We start from the raw sequence: 10,806 nt of genomic DNA, 5'->3' as shown, positions 1-10,806 counted from the left end.
TTGGAGCCAAACCAGTGTCTTGCCACATAAACAGCTCTTCTGCCTCCAGGACCTACCTGGCCCACAAATGCAACATAATCAGCAGCAGAAGGGATCTCTGGGGTGCAAATCCCTGCTGCTGTGCTAGGGCTTGGGAAGTAGTCCGAGCATGGGCAGGATGCCATAGTCCTGGGGCAGAGTTAGGTCACTGCAGCAGGCTCTGCTCTTACAGCTTAGAGAGCAATGCCCTAGTCCTGAGCAAAGGTACTGCCTGTGCAAAAGGAGAGGGCTTAATGCGTGCGAGTAGGGAGGATCCAGGGAACTACAGGCCTGTCAGTCTGGCCTCAGTGCCGGGGAAGGTTATGGAGCAGGTCATCTTGAGCACCATCACACAGCATGTGCAGGACAACCAGGCGATAGGGCCCAGTCAGCATGGGTTCATGAAAGGCAAGTCCTGCCTGACTAATCTGATCTCCTTCTGTGACCAGGTGACCTGCTTAGTGGAGGAGGGAAACGCTGTGGATGTTGTCTACCTGGACTTTAGTAAAGCCTTTGACACCATTTCCCACAGCATTCTCCTGGAGAAACTACTCATGGCTTGGACAGGCGTACTCTTTGCTGGGTAAAAAACTGGCTGGATGGCCGGGCCCAAAGTGTTATGGTGAATGGAGTTAAATCCAGTTGACGGTCAGTCACAAGTGGTGTTCCCCAGGGCTTGGTACTGGGGCCAGTTCTGTTTAATATCTTTATCAATGATCTGGACGAGGGGATCAAGTGCTCCCTCAGCAAGTTTGCAGACGACACCAAGTTGGGAGGGAGTGTTGATCTGCTTGAGGGTAGGAAGGCTCTGCAGAAGGATCTGGACAGGCTGGATCGATGGGCTGAGGCCAATTGTATGAGGTTCAACAAGGCCAAGTGCCGGGTCCTGCACTTGGGTCACAACAACCCCATGCAGCGCTACAGGCTTGGGGACGAGTGGCTGGAAAGCTCCCCTGCAGAAAAGGACCTGGGGGTGTTGATTGACAGCCGGCTGAATATGAGCGAGCAGTGTGCCCAGGTGGCCAAGAAGGCCAACAGCATCCTGGCCTGTATCAGAAATAGTGTGGCCAGCAGGAGTAGGGAGGTGATCGTGCCCCTGTACTCGGTGCTGGTGAGGCCGCACCTCGAATGCTGTGTTCAGTTTTGGGCCCCTCACTACAAGAAGGATATTGAGGTGCTGGAGCGTGTCCAGAGAAGGGCAACGAAGCTGGTGAGGGGTCTGGAACACAAGTCTTATGAGGAGCAGCTGAGGGAACTGGGGTGGTTTAGCCTGGAGAAGAGGAGGCTCAGGGGAGACATTGTCGCTCTCTACAACTACCTGAAAGGAGGGTGTAGCGAGGTGGGTGTTAGCCTTTTTTCCCAAGTAACAAGTGATAGGATGAGAGGAAATGGCCTCAAGTTGCACCAGGGGAGGTTTAGATTGGATATTGGAAAAATTTCTTCACTGAAAGGGTTATCAAGCATTGGAACAGGCTTCCCAGGGACATGGTTGAGTCACCATCCCTGGAGGTATTTAAAAGACATGTAGATGTGGTGCTTAGGGACATGGTTTAGTGGTGGACTTAGCAGTGTTAGGTTAACAGTTGGACTCAATGATCTTAAGGGTCTTTTCCAACCTAAATGATTCTTTGATTCTATGTTCCCCTTCCTCTGCTGGATGGCTGTGTCCACACTAGAGAGCCTGCAAGGAACCCAGATTGATCTTTGACCATTTCAAGCCAGAAGCTGTGCTAGCAGCTGAGAGGAGACCTCTTTCACACCATTCTCCAGAGGTCAGGTCCGTGCCTCCCAGGCTCAGCCCAAACCCTCTCCTATTTCCCTTCACCATGCCCGTTAGAGAGAAACTCCAGGTCAGCTTTGTCTGTGAGCCATGGCTTGCCCCCAAGCCCGGCAGTGCTACTGCCATCGGCCAAAGGAACTGCCCTCCTTGCCAGGGCGTTGAAGTCCTTTTCCTGTCTCCACTGGACTGACTGCCATAAGAAGCATTATTTAGTACTGTGTCATGGTTATTTATTTGGAGTTGGGGTTTTTGGATATTTTTTTTTCACTTCCAGGTGAATGGTAAAATGATTCCTAATTGCTTCCCTTCGCACCCCGAGGTTCCCCTCCTCCTCCCAGTCTAGCTTCTAGACCTAATCAATCAGACCGCCTTAATTGGTGCATCACTGCATCACCCACCCTCCAAAACAGAACGAGGAGAAAAATGCAAGGTTACACATTGCATTGCCCTTATCCTGCCACCCATTGCACTTCATGCGTGCACGGGGAGAGCAGGTTCTGCTGGGGTCCCTGCACCTCTCCCCATCGCACCCACCTCCAGCTGGAAAGGGAGATCGTGGCATCGGCCTCATGGTGCCAGGAGTGAGACTGGTTGTCAAACCCAGCCACCTTGCCCCAGCGCTTGGGGATGATCAGGGATCTCCGTATGATCAATCGCTTCCCATCTCTATTATTTTTTATAAATACGCACATTCAAAATCTCTCGTTCTTCCATAGGAGTTATGGAAATGCACAATGTGCTTTTAACATGCGCATCCTCTACTGAGTGCAATAACCTCCCCTGGCCCATGGCTGTCACGGACTTTGGCCATTGCTGTCAGCAAGGCAGAGAGGATCCTGCTGTGGGGACAGCCTCCTGCTTTCAAGAATCGTGTAGCAACTATACAGCGGAAGAGCCAATTCGGATTTCAGTCCGTGGTGGGCAAAGCCTTTTATAATGCTGAAGGCCGACAGGGAGATGTGTTTTTCTTTTCCCCGTGAATTATCTATTACAAAACTCTGAGTTTCTTCAAGCTCCCCATTATGCCTATATCATTCCTCCATAAATCTCTCAGTCTAATACAGAGGAAAAATTTTTTTATTATCTGTATATAGTATATATAAATAAAAAATATATAAATTATATATATACACAAATTTATGTCTTGTTTTACAAACAAGAAGGATTAAATATATTAATCTTAATATCCAAACTAGCATTTGTGTCTTTTTTTAAGAACTTTGTGGAAATGTGGCTATTCTTAGCTGTACGAAACACTGTTTATAAGCAAAAAACCCTATTTTTGTTGCTATAGAAATGCACGTATCTCTGTACTGGAAGGGCACAGCTTAAGGACTCCACAACATCGCTGGACTCCACAGCAGTTAAGTACCAGGCTATGAAGGAAGCCGTGAAGCAGCAAAAATGCAGGTTTGAAATGAATTGTTTGACTTGGCACAGTTTTGTGGTGTTAATGGGCTTTTTGGCTTAATTTCCCTCCGGGATGGGAACACCCCCAGCGGCACTCACCCACTCACCAGTGGTGCTGGGCACTGCGGCCATGCTGGGGAATGTGTGGTCCTCCTGGTGCATGCAGGACACCCTCCTGCCCCTAAAGCAGGGGAGAGCCGGGAGATGCTTTAACGCCCCTCTATTAGCAAACTCCTCCCTGATCCCTTTCAGATGAGCCAAGTTGAGCACCCACTGACCAGCTCCAGTGCGTGTTTCCAGCCAAGTCACAGCCTCTGCCTGGCATTTGCTCTTCTGCCTGGGAAGAGGTGATGGTGTGTGACTTGCCATCGGTAGCCTGATGGTTCTACTGCCCTGTGGGACTGCTCTGGTGTGTCTGAAGGGGCGAGCCCAGCAAAAGCGTAATGCCAGACCCAGGGAGAAATCTGAGCAAGGCAAACAGTTTCCTAGCTACAGATGATGTTTCCAATATCTCGTTCCCTCTGGGAACAGGTTTTGCCTGGCACAATGAACTGCCTTCTGTTTATCAGGGAGGCAGGCATTCATGTGTGCCGTCTATGTGCCCCAAAACCTCCAGGAACTATAAAAGCCAAGTCTGATAAAGAGTCAACATCAAAAATCTTAGGAACTGGGTCATTCTCGGTATGGGGATTGAATGTGTTGTCTAAAGCAAAGGCAGCAGCAGTCGAGACACACACATTCTCGGTGCCTCCAGGCTCGTTATTTTAATCTGCATCACACCACCTCCCATGCTGAACTAACTAACGATGACACTGAATGGGACAAAACCCATCTATTTATAAAGCTGGGTAGGGATTAAAAAAAAGAAAAAGCCAAGAGGTTTTCTAACAACCCCCAGAGCCTGAAAATACTATTGACAGCAGGCAGTTTAATCAGCAATTTCAGAGTCGATACTTAGTACCATCTAGTGGGCAATCAGCACCGCGTCGGAAAAGAATTACTTTTTCACAGCACACTGTTACTATTTGTAGAGTGGTGGCGATAGGTGCTCCAGGATCAGTCAAATGTCCCTGTGTGGAGGGAGAAGCTATACTGGTACGTACCCAAGCAGGATGATGAAGCCCTGCCTCTATTATTGCTGTATTTGTCTTTAAGGTGCTGTCCCTGTGGCCCCACTCTGTTGGGCACTGTAAATATTCTTAAAGGAAATGATCCAGGTAAAATGTTCTAGTTAAAGGTTTTGAATATAGACTTTTCAAAAAACTGCATCTCAGTTACACAGCACAGGGAATTAAAAGTACTTTTTTTTCCCCCATATCTAGTTCCCATTTCACTGTCTGTCTAGTTTATCTACCTGCAGACTGCCTTGTTCTCATTTAGCATCAGCATCTCTTCAGATCGAAGCCGCTGTCCCCTAACAAGTTAAAGCGAAGTATACAGTTCTTGGAAAAGGACAATATTGTTCTGCAGGTGTGTGTGCATAAAGATAAATCAATTTTTCTCCATCCCCTCGCACCAGAGCAATCTGCCTGAGCATGGCAGGTTGTGTTTGCCTGCCCTTCAGCACCCTCTCAGAGCAGTGCCAGCAGTAACTGCCCTTCTCCTACTGCCTTCGCCCTGAGTTTTTTGCTATAGTGTTACAGCTGGCACAGATTTCCTCCAGGGCCTTCACGGCTCCCATGAGCATTGCTCAGCCACAACATACATTCGTGACCATCTGATGCCATTCCACTCCCATAGTCTGCTTCCTCCCCTAATCTTCTCTAAATTATGTCCACTCCCAAGGAGTCCTCACCAGGGCTCTATCAGTGACAACGGATAGAAAATGAACAAAAACTGGGTCATCGCTGGTCTCTCTAATACACATGAAAAAAACAGAAGACCTGGCTTTCAGGGGTTAAAGTGTCGAAAGCAAGAGCTGGAAAACCAGCAGACCTCAAGCAGTAGTCCCAAGATAGGTTTGGATAAAATCGCTTATGTCTCTGTGGACTTTGCTGGTCATTGTCAACTGGAGACAACAACTGGGCACCATGGTTTAAAGCACTTTGAACTCTAATCCCCACAGCACAGCGGCCGCATTCTCCTGTCGGGATTTCCATCCTCTCCAAGGTCCTGGCAACACTACACAGGAATCATAGCAGCCCCAGATACAACAGCGGGGCGAGCTGAATAGCTGAGACCCATTGCTGCTTTCATCATACCCAAGGGAGCTGACAGACAAATACAAGTGAGTAATGTCTAAATTTTATTCTCATTTAAAGCACAGTGTCTGGATTCCTGGGTAAAACATCCTAACAAATTCCTTGCATAGACAGGCACGGTGGAGCTGGTGGGGACACCCATGGGTTTCACTGGACACAGGAGCAGTCCGCCAGGGAAGACGGGTATTTCAGCTTATTTACATTGCCCAACCTTATCTAGTATGTATGAAAACAGTCCATACACATGATAGGAAAGTTTTCCAAAGGTTTTTGTGTCAGGCTATGTAATTCCATGTCAGGGCACGAGCAGACGAGGAATGTGCCCATGCCTCATGCCACTGCAGCCGCTGCACAACCTTCCAGCCCAGCTGGCATGGTGCCCCTTGCTGTCACCTGTCCCCCAGATAGAGTGAACAGGGAGGGTGCTTTCTGCAGCTGGACTACAAAGTCATTAAAAAGCAAATACGCTGTGTTCAAGGTGGCCAAAATCCCAGTGCTGCCTCTCTGAGGTTTGTTGCACGTGCCAAGGGCTGGGGACGGAGATGAAAGGGCTGGGGACATGCACGGGGTCTACACACACGGTCCAGGACACTCTACTAAATCCCACTTTTGAAAAGCACCTTGGAAATACTCCTGAGTCTAATGAATACTCACCTCTTCCTAGAGCAACAGGACTCCATCCTCATACTTCTAACAGGGCTCCTTAGAAAGGCACAGTAAAAACGCTGAGTAGAAAGATCAGGAACACAAAGGGACGAGTCAGGATCCTTTTAAGAGCTTTTCATCTGTATTGTTTCTAGCGGAGGCTTGAAAATACCATTTATTTCCCAAAGTTTTCTCCTTTCCCTGACAAATGGTATTCTTTTTCCTGGCAGATGTGCTCTGGTTCAGCTACGTCCTGTGTAACACCGGTAGCATGTACAGTGCTACGGGTGAGCTTCACACCTCAGTACAACCCATCAGGCCCAGTGGGATACCTGCGCTACAGTGATCTCTGCAAACGAAGAATAGGGGGTTCCTGCAGAGTCGGTAAAAACTCGAACCTAGATGGTTCTTATTGCATCCGAGTGGCTTTCAGGAGCAGAGAGAGGATTTATCTAAAAAAAATCCCTGCAAAACAAATGACAGAGCAGGGGGGCAGGCAGGAAGCGAGCAGCCAGCAGAACTGCTCCCAGAAGTGATGGTCGGTTTTTCCACTCCCGCACAGAAAAGCCTCAGATCTCTGAAGTGTTCACTGAGAGTCAGGGGAAGGGAGTGAAATCCAGAAGGTCCTAACATTGGCGATGCAGCCCTTCGCGGCCTCCCACCCCTCTCAGGCCTTAAGTTTTCTCCAGCCTTTACTTCCCCTCCAGCCTCCCAACCCTTTTCGGCCTCTACTCTTCTTCTGGCCTCCGCGGCGGCCCTGACCAATCGCAGGCCAGGCGGCCGGCGACGACCAATCGCAGACCTCCTCCTGCCCTGCGCCCCACCCCCTGGAGGGGCTAGCGAGCAGCCGCGCGCACCTCCCTCCCTCCCCCCCACCAGGGGCCATTGTCGAGGCGGTCGGCGGGGCAGGGGGGAGACCTCTGGGCCACGCCCACCGCCCTTTCGCGCCATGGCGGGGGCGGGCAGGGCCCCGCCCCCGGCCGCCACGGAGCCAATGGGAAGCGCGCCGGGGCGTGTCCGTGGGGGCGAGGAGTCTATAAAGGGCCCACGCGGCGGGCGGGAAGGGGTAAGATGGCGGAGTAGGAGCGGGTCGGCGTGCTGTGCGCTCACCGCGCCGCGTTCCCCGCGCAGGAGGCGGGTGGATCCCTGCGCGGCAGCCGGTTGCGGTGCGAGGCGGAGCGGGGAGGAAGAGGACGGCGCCGCCGCTGCCGCCCTCACCATGCCTAATATTAAGATCTTCAGCGGGAGCTCGCACCAGGACCTGTCCCAGAAGATCGCCGACCGCCTCGGCCTGGAGCTGGGCAAGGTGGTCACGAAAAAGTTCAGCAACCAGGAGACATGGTGAGGCGGGGGTGGGGCCGCACTACAGCTCCCGGTGCAGCAGCCTGCAGCAGTCCCAGTGGCAGTCAGACCCAGGAAATAGACTTAAGGACCTCCAGTTTTGAGGGGAGCTTGGCAAAGATCAACACCCTTCGAGGCCATGCCTACAGCTTTCCCAATGGGTTTCTGCAAGTGCAGCTGGACACCAATGAGCTCCTGACTATCCTGAGGCAGTGTGTGGTGAGCCCGGACATCCAGGACTGCAAACCCCACATCTCCCAGCTGGCTGAGTACAAGCAAGAGCTCACTCTCAAGTTCAAGGAGTTCCGGGCATCCTGCCGCCGCATGGCAGCCGTCAACAAGAGTCCGACTCACATGCTCTCCGCCATCACAAGTAGCTTCCAGGTGCTAAGCAGCCTCATCGAGACGTTTGTGAGGCTGGCGTACGTCGTGCACTTGGAGTCCCAGTGCCAATAGCTGCTGATTCCTTTTTGGCCTCCTGCTCCTTTTCAGCCCTGACTTTTTCTCAATCTCTACATCTGTTTTTGGCCTCCCACCCATTGTTGGTCTTGCACTGCTTTTTGGCCTTCCACCTCTTTTTGGCCTGTACTTCCCTTGTGGCCTCCCATCTCTTTTTGGCCTCCCACTCTGTTTTGCCATCACACCACTTAGAGGCCTCCCACCCCTTTTTAGCACCCACTTTTCTTTCAGGCTCCCTCTCTTCTTCAGCCGCTACTTTCCTTTTCAGCCCCCCATCCTTCTTCAGCCTTAACTTTCTCAGCCTCCACTTCTCTATTCATCCTCCCACCCCTTCTCCACCCCTACTTTTCTTTCTGTGTCCCACCGCTTTTTTTCTGTCTTCTACTTTTCTTTCAGGGACCTTTACTACTATCTATTGCCATTCATTAACAGAACTCTAACTGTTAACTGCGAGGCAGTGCAGTCACAAGGCAACAAAGGAAAAACAACCCTCAGACACAGGCTTTCTGCATGAAAATGTGTCCTTGATTAAGTGGCTGGTGGTAATTGAGTGGTAATTGTATGCAGGAATGTGCCAAGAGGGGGACAAGGGCTACTTGTCTTGATAGACATCTCCATGAAATTTGATGGTGTTAATGTGCTGCTTAATACTTCCTGGAAATTATATTCTCAGGCCATGAAACACAAAGGTATTTCTGATTAAATGTATCTCCATACATAAAATAAATAAGAAGGTTTTTTTGCCATTCATGTTCTTTCAGGTTCTCCTTAGTTGGACAGTAATTTACTTTATAATTTCCAAAATATGAGGGAACACAGCAGCTCAGGCTATGAGCTTGTTCTTTTTGCTACCAAAACCAGCTTGTGCTTGTCTGCACAGGAAAATTAAATAATAATAAATTCTTTAAATTGGAAGTAGATAATTCAATTTATTATATTTTGCTTTCAGAATGAAGCCAACTGGAATTAGGTGCTTTAATTCTGAATGTGGGTGTCCACACAAGAGTTGAGACAGACCAATGCACTTCTACATCCTAACTTCACTTAGGCTGTGATCGTTTTCCTGAGAGTCCTTTGACAGACAACCTGACTCACAGGCCAGTGGTTTTCAACCATACAGTCTCTCCCTTCATCCCATTTAGGCCAAGAACCAGATAAACATCTCCAAAGCTGGTTCTCCCTGTCCCTTCAGTTAATGATTATGCAAGCTGCTAATAGACAAGCTGTGGCTGAGGAACCTCACGAGCAAGGCTTTTGGCTTTTGTTTAAGACTTTGGTGCATTAAGAGCTTCTCTGCAATCAAATCTCTCAGATTATCCTGTTCTAAAAGCTTTGCTAGTGATAGTGATAAATCGTTAAGGTAGGTGGACTTTTGTTCTCATAACCGAAGTGCTGTCTAACCTACAAAGACATTGTGGTAGCTGAAACACTGAAGGGTAGCAGGGACTTTTCTTAGACAGCATTCATGGCTGTTTAATGCTGCTGTGAGCAGTGCAAGGCAGCAAGACCACGCAGAGCTGGAGAGACTATGTGTGGCCACAGCACCTAGTCCCTGGCTCTGTTTGCCTTGGAGGAAAAGATGTCATCCACCAACAGCTCTGCAAAATCTTCCTTCCTGGGGGGCAGCTTCTGCCGGCTCACTGGGGCTCCTGAAAGCACGCTTGGCCTCTAGCTCAGAAAGGCAAAAAAAAAAGGTCTTTCATTTTACACATGAAAGATTGCCAGTCCCTGGTTTACAAGATTAAGGATCTGATTTAATCTTTTGTCAGATTTTTCACTCCTGTAAATCCCATCTCCATGATCCCAGGAGAAAACTGATAGACATGCTACTTCAAAAGTCCTGTGTAGGGGAACCTCAGACAGAGTTTGTCAATGAGAGGCATAATTCACATGTTTGAATATACCTTCTGCTGCCTTCAGCCTCAGGTTCCCAGTGCCTGGTTCATGAATAAACTCGGAGGGGACAGGGATGTTGGGGCACCGAAGACACTCATTCTGCATTCAAGAGCAGGGGAAAAAAAACAGAATTTAAACCAGGACTCAAGCAAATGGTTCAAAACCAGAAACATATTTTGGCGACTGGAAAAAAGTTATCCATCCTCCAAATTCTTCAAACTGCAATAGCAGCAACAAACCTTCTGTAGTCTGTGTTTTGCAGGGAGGAGAGGCCTTGAAGTTATTTTTAGACTACATAGCTTTATCACTGAAAAATATGTACAGAACAGCCATTGCAGACTTGCAATTATCCCAAACTATCATGTGAAAAAAATGTTGTGAACTGTGAAAGGCCCATATAAGAATGCCAACAAAATTGCTGGATTTTTTTAGGTGTCCTCCAGACTAAAGTACAGGAGTCATTAGTAGGGAATGGTTACAGGATATTAGGAAAAATTTCTTTACTGACAGAGTGATGAAGCATTGGAACAAGCTGCCCAGGGAGGTGGTGGAGTCACCATCACTGGAGGTGTTCAAGGAATGTGTGGACGTGGCATTGAGGGACATGGTTTAGTGGGCATGGTGGTGTTGGGTTGATGGTTGGACCTGATGAACTTACAGGTCTTTTCCAACCTTAGTGATTCTGTGATTCTGGATTTTGTGCAAGAATATGGCTGCTAGAAATTTGGGAGGTATCCACAAATCCTGTCACTTGAACCACAAGGTAGCCATCTGATAGTAAAGTTTTCTTCTGTGTTACTAAGATGAGCAATGTTCAACAAATTAGAAGCAAAGGGCTCTATTCTTCCTTTCCCATTCCTTGGATTTGCTGTATGTCCAGCATTTCACAAACTGCTACAGTTACACAAAAAAAAAATAAAATTACCATATATCGATATTCCAATTCCCATTGATGCTAAGTATGGGAACTAATATCTATTTTAATCCAGATGAATTCCAAGTTTAATGACACCCTACAAAGGGTTCTAGAAAACCTCCTCAAAGTATGATTTTCTA

This window comes from Gavia stellata, chromosome 14 (assembly GCF_030936135.1).
Source record: "Gavia stellata isolate bGavSte3 chromosome 14, bGavSte3.hap2, whole genome shotgun sequence".
Classification (NCBI taxonomy): domain Eukaryota; kingdom Metazoa; phylum Chordata; class Aves; order Gaviiformes; family Gaviidae; genus Gavia; species Gavia stellata.
This window is presented reverse-complemented; position numbering follows the sequence as displayed.